Genomic DNA, 13,365 nt, shown 5'->3' on the forward strand with positions numbered 1-13,365 from the left:
TACCAGCCAGGAAGCTAGGCTTTAAGGCATTACAGATGGGTACAGTTTTTCCATGGAATTTAACGAGTTTTTGGTAAAAATGTGCCACAAAACAATGTTAGCTGAAATGTACACACTAGTAATAACTTTTGAAGTGTTTTATTTTTTACCCAGAGAGCCTCTGTGTTTGTGTCACTGTGCTGCAATGCAGACTTTGGTTAGTGGTTCAGAGCACTTGCATTGCAAAATAGTGACAAAAACACAGAGGCTTCCTGGGTATAAAATAAAATGCTTCACATATTTGTGATAGTGCGTAGGTTTGGGCTAACAATGCTTTTTGGTCCATTTTTATCAAAAACTTGCAAAATTCAGCATAGAAACTGTACCCATCTTTTACGCTGTATAGCCTAGCTTCCTGGCTAGTACAACCAACAAGCCTTTCTTAAACAGCAATGCTATCTGAATTTACTGGAGGCTAATGCAACTACTACTGCTACCTAACTACTTTTCACCATTTTTCTGGACATTTTTGCCCCATTTGCCTTTATTATCCAAATTTTGCCAGTGTTATTCCATGTTTGCCACTTTCAAACCATTTTTTTGCAACTCTTAAACTGCTTTTCGACATTTTCCTGCCTAAACTTATCATACTTAACTTGATATCCTCTTTAAAATCAAAAAAGATGAGCTTTAAACCCCCTGTAAAGTGTGTGCCCATTAAGCAATAACTCTTCTGGCAAAAAGACCTTAAAAATTGGCATTTTAAAATGGGCTTCATGTGTGGTTGCAGTGCTTTTGCAAGCATTACGATTAGCTTAATTTTTTCAACCATGCTTCATTATAACCATGTAAAAATTAAAAATGAAGGTCAAAATTTTCCTGTGATGCACTGAAAAGACTTGGCCTGGGTCATAGTTTGTTTGACTTGAAGTAGCCCTACCAGTCAGAACTCGCTACTTGGTGGGCAATAGACCAACCATAGAGCCAAATAAGTGTGTGTTAACTACATCGAGTGGACTCAAAATAATACACATTACTTATTATTGCAATCAATTATTTTATGTTGTATGCAGAGTAGCCAAAGAGTTGTAAATGTTCAGTTCTATAGCATTAATGTTATATTTTCCTGAGATACATTATCAAGGTAAACTTATTAGAGGTAGCAGTGGTGGTGTTTTTGCTGCAGAGTGAAATCCCAGAGAGTGGATTCCCAGAAAGTCATTACCCTGACAGTGGTCTGCTTCCCCCTGAGGGGCTCCACTTGACAATTTGCCACACCGGAGCTGAGTCTACATCACTGTTTCTCTTTTCGTTCATTCAGCAGTGATGGGCCTCAGACACATCACAGCCACTTACCTCTGCTGGCATGGCATCATTCGTTTCCAAAACAAAACAAAAGCAGGTGAAAAAAAGTGTTCCAATGAGAAAAATGTAAAACAACTGTAACAATCAAAATACTAGGAACTCTATTTCACAGCAAACCTCCCCAGGCAAGTGAAAATACAAGCAGAGGAAATGCACTGAGTGCCCCCTGTATAAAAGTCATTACCCATCCTCCACTCTCCTATCACAGCCACGCTAAAGCTCAATCCTCACTACACTCTAGCCCAAGGCTGTGTGCTTCTGTTTGTCTCTGCTGGACCCTATCTTTGTTGTGTTGTGTGAGTGTGCATGCTGATCAGTGTAGCTTGCAGAGTATGCAAACCTGCATGCATTGATTATTTTTCATTGTTTATGTCTGCAGTGTGCACATCTGTATGCATCTGGTTGCTCTGCTCATGTAATGCTTTCTGCTTGAGAACTTTCCTCTGCAGAAAAAAGCCTCCATGTTTGCACCACCTCTGACCTTTGTTTGACCTAGGTCTTCCCCAGCATCAGAGGCTGCCACTTTAAAAGCACAGAGTTAAATAAAACCATTAAGAAAAAAGTGATACCATTACAGTGGAATATAATCATGCTGGGATAAATAAACTGTGCTCTGGTTGGGTGATTAAATTCCCTTTTTGTTTTGTTTTTTTTTAAAATGGTTTAATTTTCCAGCCAATTTGGCCACTTTTCATCTGTGTAGGCGGGTAAAATGGTTTTAGGCAGTTTGTAATATTGTAAGATGCTTTTTGGACCAATTTTGAGGTTGTTAATCCTACACCTTGAAGTGGACTCTTCTTATTTTGATCAAACTGGTCATTCAAGATCATTCTTTATTGGCACTTCCCGTTTGAATAAAAACTATATGACTAAAACCAAGAGACTACAGTATCCAAAGCTTAGGTTTTGCCCTTTTTCCAAGCCTGCATGACATTTGACAAGGTGAAATCCTGCCTTTATCTGCACTGGAAATGTTCTGTTAGGGACAAAAATAATCTTTACCTCATTTGTATTATATATTGGGTTGTTATGTGTTGTCTAAATGGGGTCATAAAGACAAGATAACAATAATAATCATCAACCAGTCACCCCAGTTCGTCAAAGCTTTATGGGACAGTGGCAAAGAGAAAGACACTGTTGAAGAAAAATCAACTCAAATCTCAACAAGACTCCATGGTCTTCTTTGGTCTGATGTGCTTTTTGGCCATCAGACAAGACTCTCTGTTTAGTGGAACACTGCAGATCACCACAAACACAGAATCCCCACAGTGAAGCCCGGTGGTGCAAGATCATGCTGTGGGGACGCTTCTTGGCAGCAGGCCCTTGAAGGTAGAGCGTAAAATAGAGCAAAATAAAGTAAAATCCCAGAGGAAAATCTTATCCAGTCTGCAAGAGAACTAAGGCTTGGGAGATCTATTTTCTAGCAAGAAAATGATGCAAAGAATACAGCAAAAGCTACACAGAAATGGTGTAAAGACAACAAGGTGAATGTTCTGGAGTAGCCGAGTCAAAGTTCAGACCTCAGTCCAATAGAGAATTTGTTCCTTGTTTTTGCAAAGAAGAATGGAGTAAAATTGCAGTGTCCAGATGTGCAAGCCTGATGGAGACCTGTCCACACAGACTCAGTGCTGTGATTGCAGCCAAAGGTGCATCTACTAAATACTGATTTGAAGGGTGTGAATATTTATGCAATCACTTCTTTTACATTTCATATTTTCATCTAATTCTACTTAGTAGAAATCTGTTTTTCACTTTGACGTTAGAGGTTTTTTTTTGTAATAAAAAATGCCAAATTATTCTGACCATGATGATTTATAAAATCAATAAAAGGGTAATACATCCAAGGGAGTGAATGCTTTTTATAGACACTGTATGCTGGGACAAGGGCAGTAGTCCAGCTAGACTACTTAAATGTACTTGCGATGCACAGTGTATTTATATCATTCTGTTTTGGGGCAATGCATGTTTACGTATGCATGCATTGCATTTAGACCTGCTGTAAACCTCATTGTTTATACAACTTGAAGTGCATGACTCATATTTGCAACACGTCGATGTGGAAAATACTCCTTAAAATAGCATTTCGTTCAGCAGAGGTTACATTTATGTTTTCATCTGGTGTTTGTACATAGTAAGTATTGTTGTATTGTCTTTTTACTTGTCAAGGGACCATGGATGTAAATGAGCAGTTTTGCTATCTCTTGCATGAATAAATTTGTCTTTTATACTTTCATTATTAATGTGCTCCATCCCTGTGAAATAAATAAAATGAATGACTACTGACTAAAACGGAAAAGAGGCTTACAGGAGTCTGTTATAACACAGCCTGAAAATTATAGTTGAATCTAACATAAATTCAGCCTCAGACAAGGCCATTAACCAACCATTATTAAAGCTTTTGGGGTGAACACTTGGGTGGCTAGTAAGATTTTAGGAGCCATCATGGCAAACTATTGGATCCTCCACTGATTGGTTGTAAGCACAGTTGCATAAACTGTGACTAGATTTTGCCTGAAAAGCAGTTTTACTTCTGTAAAATGGCTGTAAAAATCACTGACAGATTTGGGTGGGGGAGGGGTGAAGTATTTTATGATAAGGTTCAGCTGCCAAATGCCTTTTATTACATAAATAGATGATAAATCAAATATATAAATCGTAGCCTTATTGCTTCTTTCAGTTGTAACACTGAAAATAATATTAAAAAATGCTTACATTTCTTTTAGCATTAAACCCTCCAATCTTCATCCACCATAAAATTGATTAGCCTACAAAAAATATTGTGGGTTTTATTTTAATATTTTGTTATGATTTATTTAACCTGATATGTTAAAAATATTTTTTAGACTAAGCGTCAACCCCAGCCTGACAACAACATCCTTTTCTACACTGCGACACCGATTTTGATGTTTATGTGACTGGAGTGTGCTTCCTGCAGCGAGGAGCTCAGGCCTACCTCATTTTCGCCTGGCAGGTCAGCTGCTCTGTGTTTCAGTCTGAAGCCGTTGGCTGCTACTGAACCGTTTGGCTCTTTTCTCTACTAGCGAGCAAACCTACAATCTAGACCCAACTGTCCATCCAGCTCATTTTTAAGGGGATTTATCATCATATATGCCCGTGTATCCAAAACACATCGGTCATTGGGGATTCCAAGCACCGGATGGCCGGGTCTCTGGGCCGTTATAACGCTTTTTCGAGGTTTAATTAGAGCTAGAAAACAACGGTGGTGGAGGAGGAGGAGATTCCATATTAGGAGCACAGAGGAGAAGGCACCCCCCTTGTGTGATTTGGAGCTTTTGGTGAGTGTTTATTATCTTTTTACGCTACTATTACCGTTATAAATTATACCCGCGGGTAGAGAGAGCACATATGAATGTATATACGAGGTTTGGATGGGTTATTGCGCTGTTTTGATCGTTTATTTTTATATTTTCTGTCGAGTGTGGGGGATGGGCAGCGTCAGCGCGTGAGTAGGCGCGCGCGCATCGTGCATGTGTTCTCGTGGTTGGTTTGTGTTTGTGAGCGCGCCCTTCCTTCCTGCAACTCCTGCTAGCTGTGAATTATGCTACTTTTGTTATTTTAAATCTAAACCATGCTTTTTGTCGTGTATTATTTTTGTATTTCATGCTTCTACTTTTACATTATTTTTTTTACTTAGCTGTCCAACTTTTTACATTATTATTTATTTATTTTAGGTAATTTAGAAACTTGTTGAATTACAGATTAAGAATCTTTCACATCTTGCTTGACATTTGAATACACTTTGAAACGGTTTGGACTTATTGTTAAGAGTTAAATTTAGCTAATATTGCTAAAAATACTAAAACTAGTTAAATAAATTTTTAAACAGCATTTATTTAGGTCAATTCAAGCATTTTGTTTTATAGTTGAGGTAACCTGTTGTGGTTGTTGCCCTTTCAAGACCAGTATGTAGTCCCACAGCTGAGGATAATGTTATAGTTTAACTTTGATTGTCACCAACAAGGAGATTTGTAAATGTCCCCAAGTGTATGTTCCAATATTATATAATATCTTAATACCTCTGTGCCAGTCTTATTCAAAGCTTGCTAGAGTGCTCTGCAGCTGGTTACTCTAAAGCCATGGGCCGTGGGGGAAGGGTGACACACACCCACACACCCAAGAGGGCCACTTGCCAACCTTGTGGAGCTCAACTCAATGACACAATGTACCAGCCCCAGATAAGGGAAATGCTCTGAATCTGGTTAGCCAGAGTCAGGATTCATGGGCTAATTAGGTTACTGTATTTTTAGGCATGAAGTGAGATTTATTTAAACCAAATACACACCATGTCTTCCACTATTGTTGTACCCACATTGGTCTCTGGTTGTGTTATGATTTATGTCACAGATTATATTATGTAAATATTTAAAGGTGTCCTGGTAAAGTAAAGGTGCTGAATCCATTATTTAATACACTGGAATGTCTCGGAGTGCATTATTACACATAAACCACAGCTGCTTATGAAAAGCAAGGAGGTCCTTTTATGTAATCTATTGTTGATTGTTTTAGAAACAGAACAAAACTACAGACCATCCTTGATATTTGGTGATGTAAGGTATAATATAAAAGTGTGGCTTTTATTTATCGCAGTATATCTGACTGTAGGTGGCCCTAATAACTTGGCAGTAGAGTGGTTTGGCTCTGATACCTTGCTTATATTTGCATTCCTGACCTTATGCCAAGATTATTCTATTGTATTTTCTTTGATATGGATCACTGACATCTGTCCAGCTATTTCCTCTCACACAGATGCACAACATATGTGTATGTCAGCTGGCTGTCAGTGTTTGTGGTGCATTCAGAAACAACTTGTGTCAAATGTGGTGGAACAACACATGTATTGGTTGTTGTTTTTGCTTCTGTAATGAGATTAAAAGTGAATGCAAAGCAAGAATTCCTGCAGTAGTAGGAAATGAGAGCTATTTATGGATCCCGAGGTATGTTACATGTAGTTTTAATATGCTAACAAAATATTTTCATGTCATCAGGATGAGATGTTTGTTGAAAGTGAACATATAACAAGCAGTGGCTTTAGTCTGCTTTTGGAATATGTAAGACAGACTTTTACCTAACACTTAAACCCTGAAAAATGGAGGCTAGTGATGGCAAAAATTCTTCAGAAGAGGGATTTGACTTTTCAGTAGTTGTGTACAGCTGTGAATGAGATGATTTGTTAGTGGATGTATTGATTACAGAAACAAAAGATGGTAAGAGAACATGCTGGTGAGAGAAGACTCATCTGAACTGGCTTGATTTTATGCTCAATGATTGGACCGAGTGAGCAATTAGATGATATAAATGCTGTGAATTTTTTGTTAAGGTTACCTGCTGCGCTCGCACGTCATTTAATCCTGACAACCCTCTGCACCCTGTTGGATTGCGAACGATCCAGTTTTAGCACATGCTTTGTTTACAGTATGTCAGGAACTACAAGACAGTTATCCATGGGGAAAACTGTATTTGGAAGGTTGCCTTTTGCTTATCTATGGCTGGCTTCTGGCATTTATGTCCCTTCCATGACATTTTAAATCCAGGTACAAAGCGTAGTATTTATTCTGAGCTTTTATACTACAAATCCAATTAGCTAAATCAATGATAACATGACAATTTTTTTTGCACATAAAGCTTAGCAGTGATGCTACCAGACCCCTATTTTGACATCTGATGTAAAAGACTATAACTTTCATTAGTCTTTTTGTATATTACAATGCTCCAACTGCCTTTGTTTTCTGGGGGGTAACGACCAATCAGGGCCAGCCAAACATCAACAAGAGACAAGGATGTTTGCACTCCTATAAAGGGAGTCGTGCACATGTGAATCGGTTTTACTGAGATAAATAATAGTGATAGTTTCTGTTGTGTGTTTGTTAGCAAGGTGTTATTTATTTTCTCCTTATGGACAAAGCCTATAGGAACTAAAAGCAGAGGTGAAATTACTTGTTCATTTATGATCTAATGTGACTTGTATAAAGTTCCATGAGATTCGCTTCTCTTCAATAACTTGATTGCACTTAAAAGGGTTGAGATTCAGATTTTATGCATTTTTGCATAAAATATACATGCAGACCAAAACCAGCAACAACTGGCTTGGGATTCTAAGGGTTAATGCATAGTTTACAAAGAGGATGGCTAAAGAAAGATAACCTTCCAGACTCCATGTCTGTCATCAGGCAAATCCATCTTGCAAAGCTCCAATCCCCAACGTTTGTCCCAAACCAAAAGCTGTCTGAACCAATCAGTGGCATTTGAGGAGAATGAGGCGATAGCTATGGCGGTGTTTAGTTGTACTGGAAACAACTCAGACATGAATTTAGTAGCCTCTACACTAGCTCATTCACATCTGCTAGTCTAGTGGGTAGCTTTTAGGGTTGGGAATATTTTTTTTTCTTTTTTTCCGATACTGCTGCCTGAATCGATACTTTTGAGAGGAAAAACGTGTGTTGAAAATTGGTGGGAGAATAAAACCTATCTCATAAATGGTTTGAAGAAATATCTTTAAATGATGACAATCAAACATGGGATAAGAAATGGAAACCGATGTATTTTAACACACAAAACGCACAGATTCCATAACATATTTCTTGCCTTTCATTGGGTAGCACAGAATAAAATAAAGTATTGATATCTGTATTGTAATTTGGCCTCGTAGATATGGATGTTTTGGTAACGGTACCATGTTGGTACCAGTTTTGGATACTCATCCCTATCAGCCTGGATGTAGCAACTGTGTAGCGGCAATTTTAATAGAAGTGGACCACATCTCTACATTAAAATGAGCACAGAGCCCAACTGTAGAAAAATGTATTTTTATTAGAATTGTGCTGTATTTCTTTATTAAAACAAGAGCAAAGAGTTACATTGAAAGGTTCTTTTGGCGAAGATATTTTTCGACCAGCCTCAGAATGAGTTTTATCCACATCATCATGAACTGTTCATATGCTACAGCAGCTTTTTCCTGCCAGTCTGTTAGGGAGCGTACAACCTCATTTTGTCTTGTCACTCTGATTGGCCCATAATGAATGTTACGGTTTGTCCAATGTTCACACTTTCTATGGGAGCTTTCCTAGATTAATGTGAAATATATCAATGCGATGGATAGATTGAACAGTCTATCTGGCATGTCAGGCTAGAAGAAGTCTGGAAACAGGGTTTTTCATTGTTTAAAATGAGGTGATGATGGTAGTCATTTGTTTACCCCGTACTCATGCATATGTTGTGTGCAAACTGGTTCAACCAAACACTTCTACACACAACTTTAGAAGTCCTCATGATTGTGTTGGTGAGGAAATTATTTTATCATACACGAAAATATGACACCAACACATATCTGTAGTTAGAGATGTCAAATTCCTCCAGAATTTTCCTTTGGAAGACCATATTCCCTATGAAAATATGTCTGACTCTGATAAGGGCTGGTGATATGGAACTGGGTTGTGTTGGGGCACCACGTAATTCTGGTCGCAAAAAGCTAAAAAATAAAATAAAAAAGTCAACCATTTGTGTTTGCATGTGTACTCAAGGTGCAAATTTCAGTCAATTATTGAGAGCTATGTGCATGTTTGACAAGGCTGTTTTTAAGTGTCTTTTCCAATCTTTTCCAATCTTGCTTTATTTTGTTAATATTCTGTTTTCATTTATTTTATAGCATCAGAGACATGTTGATTAAATTCTGAGCTTCTTTCTTCCCTCATGAGATGTTTGTAACATTTTGTACATTTACACATGGGTCAAAGAGCAGATGTAGTTCATTTTCTGGCAAAAAAAGTTCTACGGTGGTTTCTTCTCTTTTCTGCTCTTGAAATGACAGGCTAGCAGGAGAAAACAAAACAACTCTCCAAGCCAGCGTCCCCAGGTCTGCTCTGTCATTGGCTGACATCAGAATACTGGTAATTTCCATACATAGAACATTCACAAACATATTGTGGTGATTATAGAGATGCCAAGCTCCTCCTGTTTCTAAAGTGACTGGAAATTGTGTTCTTAAATTCAAAACATGACTCGTCATTGATCTGATTGTCTTGGATATTAGCTGCTCTAGTGTTAACCAAAGGTTGAGAAACAGCTGCAGTTTAAGTAAAAAACAATGCCTTTATCATGTCTAAGCTTATTCTTTCATGCTGCTTCAATATGTGGATGGATTACTGCAATGAGCCAGTTGTAGAGAGCTTAGCAACTTCAATGACATCCTTAATTTTACCTCAGTTAGGGTCACATGTGTTTTTGAGCTGTGCTTTAAGTCCTTTAAAGATAAGCTCAAGAATAGTTTGAGGCTCTGAATGGCTGTAATTAACTTCTTGTACATTTTTAAAGCTTTGTAGCTGATAAGGTTGATTGGTTTTTGACAGCTAATGGCTATGGCCGCATTTTCTCCATCAACGTGCTTGTTGAGCATCTTCAGATTGAGCCTTTAGTGCATGCTAAGTTATGCCAAGGTCAAACTGCCAAATATGCTTGTCTGTTACGATGGTCAGTGTGTCAGATTAGGTGATCACAGAGTCATCAATTTGTGCTGTAATTTTAGCAACAATCATGACAGATTATATGGTAGCTTTTGACCATTTATCATGACCAATGTGATGAAAACAAAAAGATACTAAATTTACAGTAATATAGCTTTTTTTCTATCCAAATGTAATGATGAATGATACTCTATCTTGCTATGAATGGTAATGCTAATCACTCACAGGGTGGGAATTCCAGTCATATGTCATTTCACAGTGACATAACATAAAGGTAATGATTAAGGATGTTCCCTTGCGTCTATTTCCCTATCAGTTGTATCTAACTGATTCATCTAATTTGGGAAAAATGCTCAAAAACACTCTAACTCATCACAGGGTTGTTGTGTCCATGGGTGTATGATGTGAGCCTAGTGTGTTAAGGAGTGTGGCTAAAGTTAGCAGCTAGCTTCACCGGCCCTCATTCCTCTTTGTTAATTAATGTTGTGCTTAGTTTGGTTACTCATAACTTCAGTTGAGTAGTTATACAGCAGTATTACTACTCAACAGCTTACTCACAACTCTATTTCCATTTTCCAGATCAAAATACTGCGGTACTGTGGTGTTCTTACTAGATGCTACGATGTTTACGTCAACAGGAACTGGGGGAAAGCTTTGACAGGAAGGCAGCAGCCATTAACTGACGCTACAGTGGCTACAAGTGGTTAAAGGCTCAGTTTCAAAAGAGCATTTGACCAGGGTTTCAGGATTGCATCTCTAATAAATGATAGATATTGAGTTTAAATGAGTCGTAGCTGTTGCACAGGCAGATATGATATGCAAATTTAACTGTTTAGCCAGCTAACCATGCACATCCCTTGTACTGATGCTATGTCAGAACTTGACAGACTTTTCCTCATAGTTCAGTCTTGTAGTGCCATCTTCACTCTTCTTTCACTTCACCATTAACTTTTGCACATGCAGAGTGTAATGGTGGGCGGTAAACTGGTATCAGTACAGTCACCAGTAAAATTTCTACCATGGTGTGGATTTTTGCCAGTGGTTGACTGATTATCACCAATTATTGAGGCTGATACTTGGCATTTAGCCGATTATTGGTATCTGCTTCTGACACTAAAGAGCAGCCTGATACCAAGCCAAACGTCACTCCTTTGTGCCGGTGTGATTCAGTATTAAGGTAAATGGTGTGCTTTCTCCTCCCAAAGTTTGATGTCTGTAATAATAGCAACATGAAGCAAGCATCTCCTTTTGCCTGTCTGTGGCTTTAAAACAGACTGGGCTCAAGCTCAGCAGTGCTGCAGCGACTTGTATTACAATGGCTTAAACAAACTTTTAAAGGTGTGTTTAAACTGATGATTTGCTTCTTTTAAGGCCATGATGATCTGGGTTGTGGTGATAAATACGGTCCATAAAACAGCTGTAAACTCTGAAGTAATGTGATTTTGCTGGTGGTGCTGCTAAAGCTAAATTAAGTCAGTAAGAATTGACAAATCCTTCACAATCAAATTTTGTAGTTCTGGCTTTCCCCAAGTTCTTATATTGTGATGGCCCTCATTAGGGAATATGGTGTTTTTAGTTGCAGCTTTTCACACCTCAGCATAGAGGAACAAAACTTGATTTATAAAAACATTTTTCTATGATCTTATGCTCAGAGATGACTCGACATCACATGTTTGTTTTAGGTGGAGAAGGTGCGCTGTAACACCTGGAAATACAATTAAATGCATTTTTTTGTTTTTTTGTAATACAGCACAGTGGTATCATTATGGCAAAGGGCAACAAAAATAAAATCATGATATATTTAGGCCATATTGCCCAGGCCTATCAGAGTGCTCTGCGCTGTCATTGGTCTGTAAAATCAAACATGCTAGACTTTCTATCAGGAGACCGTGTGACATCCCAGATGTAAACTTGATTGTTTTACACTATGACACACTACTAGAGGTTAAAACAATACATTTTGGGGCTGGTGGGTCCTGAAACCCCATCAGATTGAGCAACAGCTGTGTGTAAACGTGCTGTCTGACCTTGGCTTTTGTAACCCTGACTCCAGAATTTGAAAAGGGGTGTTGAGAGAAACCTGTGGCATCTCTTCTCTTGTATAGACTATTCATTTGTACATCTTAGTAATGTAGAGTGAGAATAAAGCATGCATTTAAATCAGCTGTTTAATATCTAAGCTATGACCAGAAGAGTCACTAATACAGTTGGGACCAGCTGAGTTCTTGGTGTTGCTTTCTCAGAGTAAACGTTGAGAACAGGACACAAGAATCTGGTTATTTTCAGAGCAGGCAGCTGAGTCATGTTACGTACACAGGACACATTGATTAGTTGGCCTTATTAAATCACAGAGGAAGAGTGCTGGAGTAGTACAGTTATGTAACTGGTGCTTGTCAGTGTTGTGAATTGAAAAGGGAGAGAGACAAAATGGACAAAGAAGTGCAGTGAGTGAAAATGTCTCCCTCAGTTAGGTAATAGCCTGATGAGAGATGAAGAGAAGCACAAATATGGAGCAGTCATTTACATGCTTGAGTGAATTAAATGAACTGATAGAAGATATACGGTTCTGTGTACTGTAGTGGTGATGTTTGAGAGAGAGGTGCAGTGGAAACATTATAAACACACGGCTGTATTGCAGTGCAATAACAACACAAAGTAAACCTCTGAAATGAAAGTTATGTCACAGCTTTGTGACACATTTTTGATCAAAATCAGCTGATTGTATGCCGCGTAGGCTTTCTTCTGAGTTATGAAACAGATCTCAATGTATCATTTGCATAAAAAGCCTTTTTTGAAATAAGAATTAAAGGTTCAAGATTAGCTTGTGACTTAACATAGCAGGCAGACTGTTTCAGATATCCACTACATCTAGGCAACAGCCCATACACGATTTTTGGGAAGGGCTGAACCTTTCCAAAAAATCTGGGTGGGTGATTGAGCAAAACGTACTGTCTGTCACATTGATTATGCACCAACTTAAGCAACAAAGAAATAACACAGTAGTCATTCACCATCCTACAAAAGGCGAGCTTTGCAGGCAGGCGTTAGTATTTTCACAATCAGTGGGGCCACCTATAAGTTGGGAGAACAGTTTCCAACAAGACAAGTTTTTAGCATGCTTCTTTGCTCTTCTTTTAAGAAATAAATGTCCTGTTCTATTGTATCCATGCTAATCTCTTCACTGATCACCGTTGTTTACAGGCTTAGAGTTCAAGTAAATTACACTCGAGTCGCAGCTGTCATCTTGTTCTTCTTAAATCCTCCCTTGACTCATACCTGGGTGTAGGAAGGAGCAACGTGTCCAATTAATGGGCAAAAGTCCACCGTCCACTCTGACAGCATAGGGATACCCCAGGGGTCAGTTCTTGGTCCGCTGCTTTTTTGCATGTATATCAGTGACCTACCTGAGATATGTCTGACTGTTAGCTGTATGCTGATGACACAGTTACATTCACATCAGCTGGATCAGCAAGGAAAGCCAGAATCAATTAAATGATTTGTTACATTCTGTATCACAATGGTTCGAGTCTTACTAATAAACATT

At 38.4% G+C, this 13,365-nt stretch overlaps 1 protein-coding gene across 1 annotated transcript in view; it reads left to right on the forward strand.

The window, feature by feature from the left end:
* Positions 1-4,329: 4,329 nt before the first annotated feature.
* tbl1xr1a (tbl1x receptor 1a) overlaps positions 4,330-13,365 on the forward strand; it is a 68,811-nt gene continuing 59,775 nt past the window's right edge. The window contains exon 1 of the mRNA XM_041791213.1: positions 4,330-4,640. The gene's annotated coding sequence lies outside the window, so the exon portion shown is untranslated. The remainder of the gene's footprint in view (positions 4,641-13,365) is intronic.

This window comes from Cheilinus undulatus, linkage group 7, assembly GCF_018320785.1.
Source record: "Cheilinus undulatus linkage group 7, ASM1832078v1, whole genome shotgun sequence".
In the NCBI taxonomy this organism is placed as follows: Eukaryota; Metazoa; Chordata; class Actinopteri; order Labriformes; family Labridae; genus Cheilinus; species Cheilinus undulatus.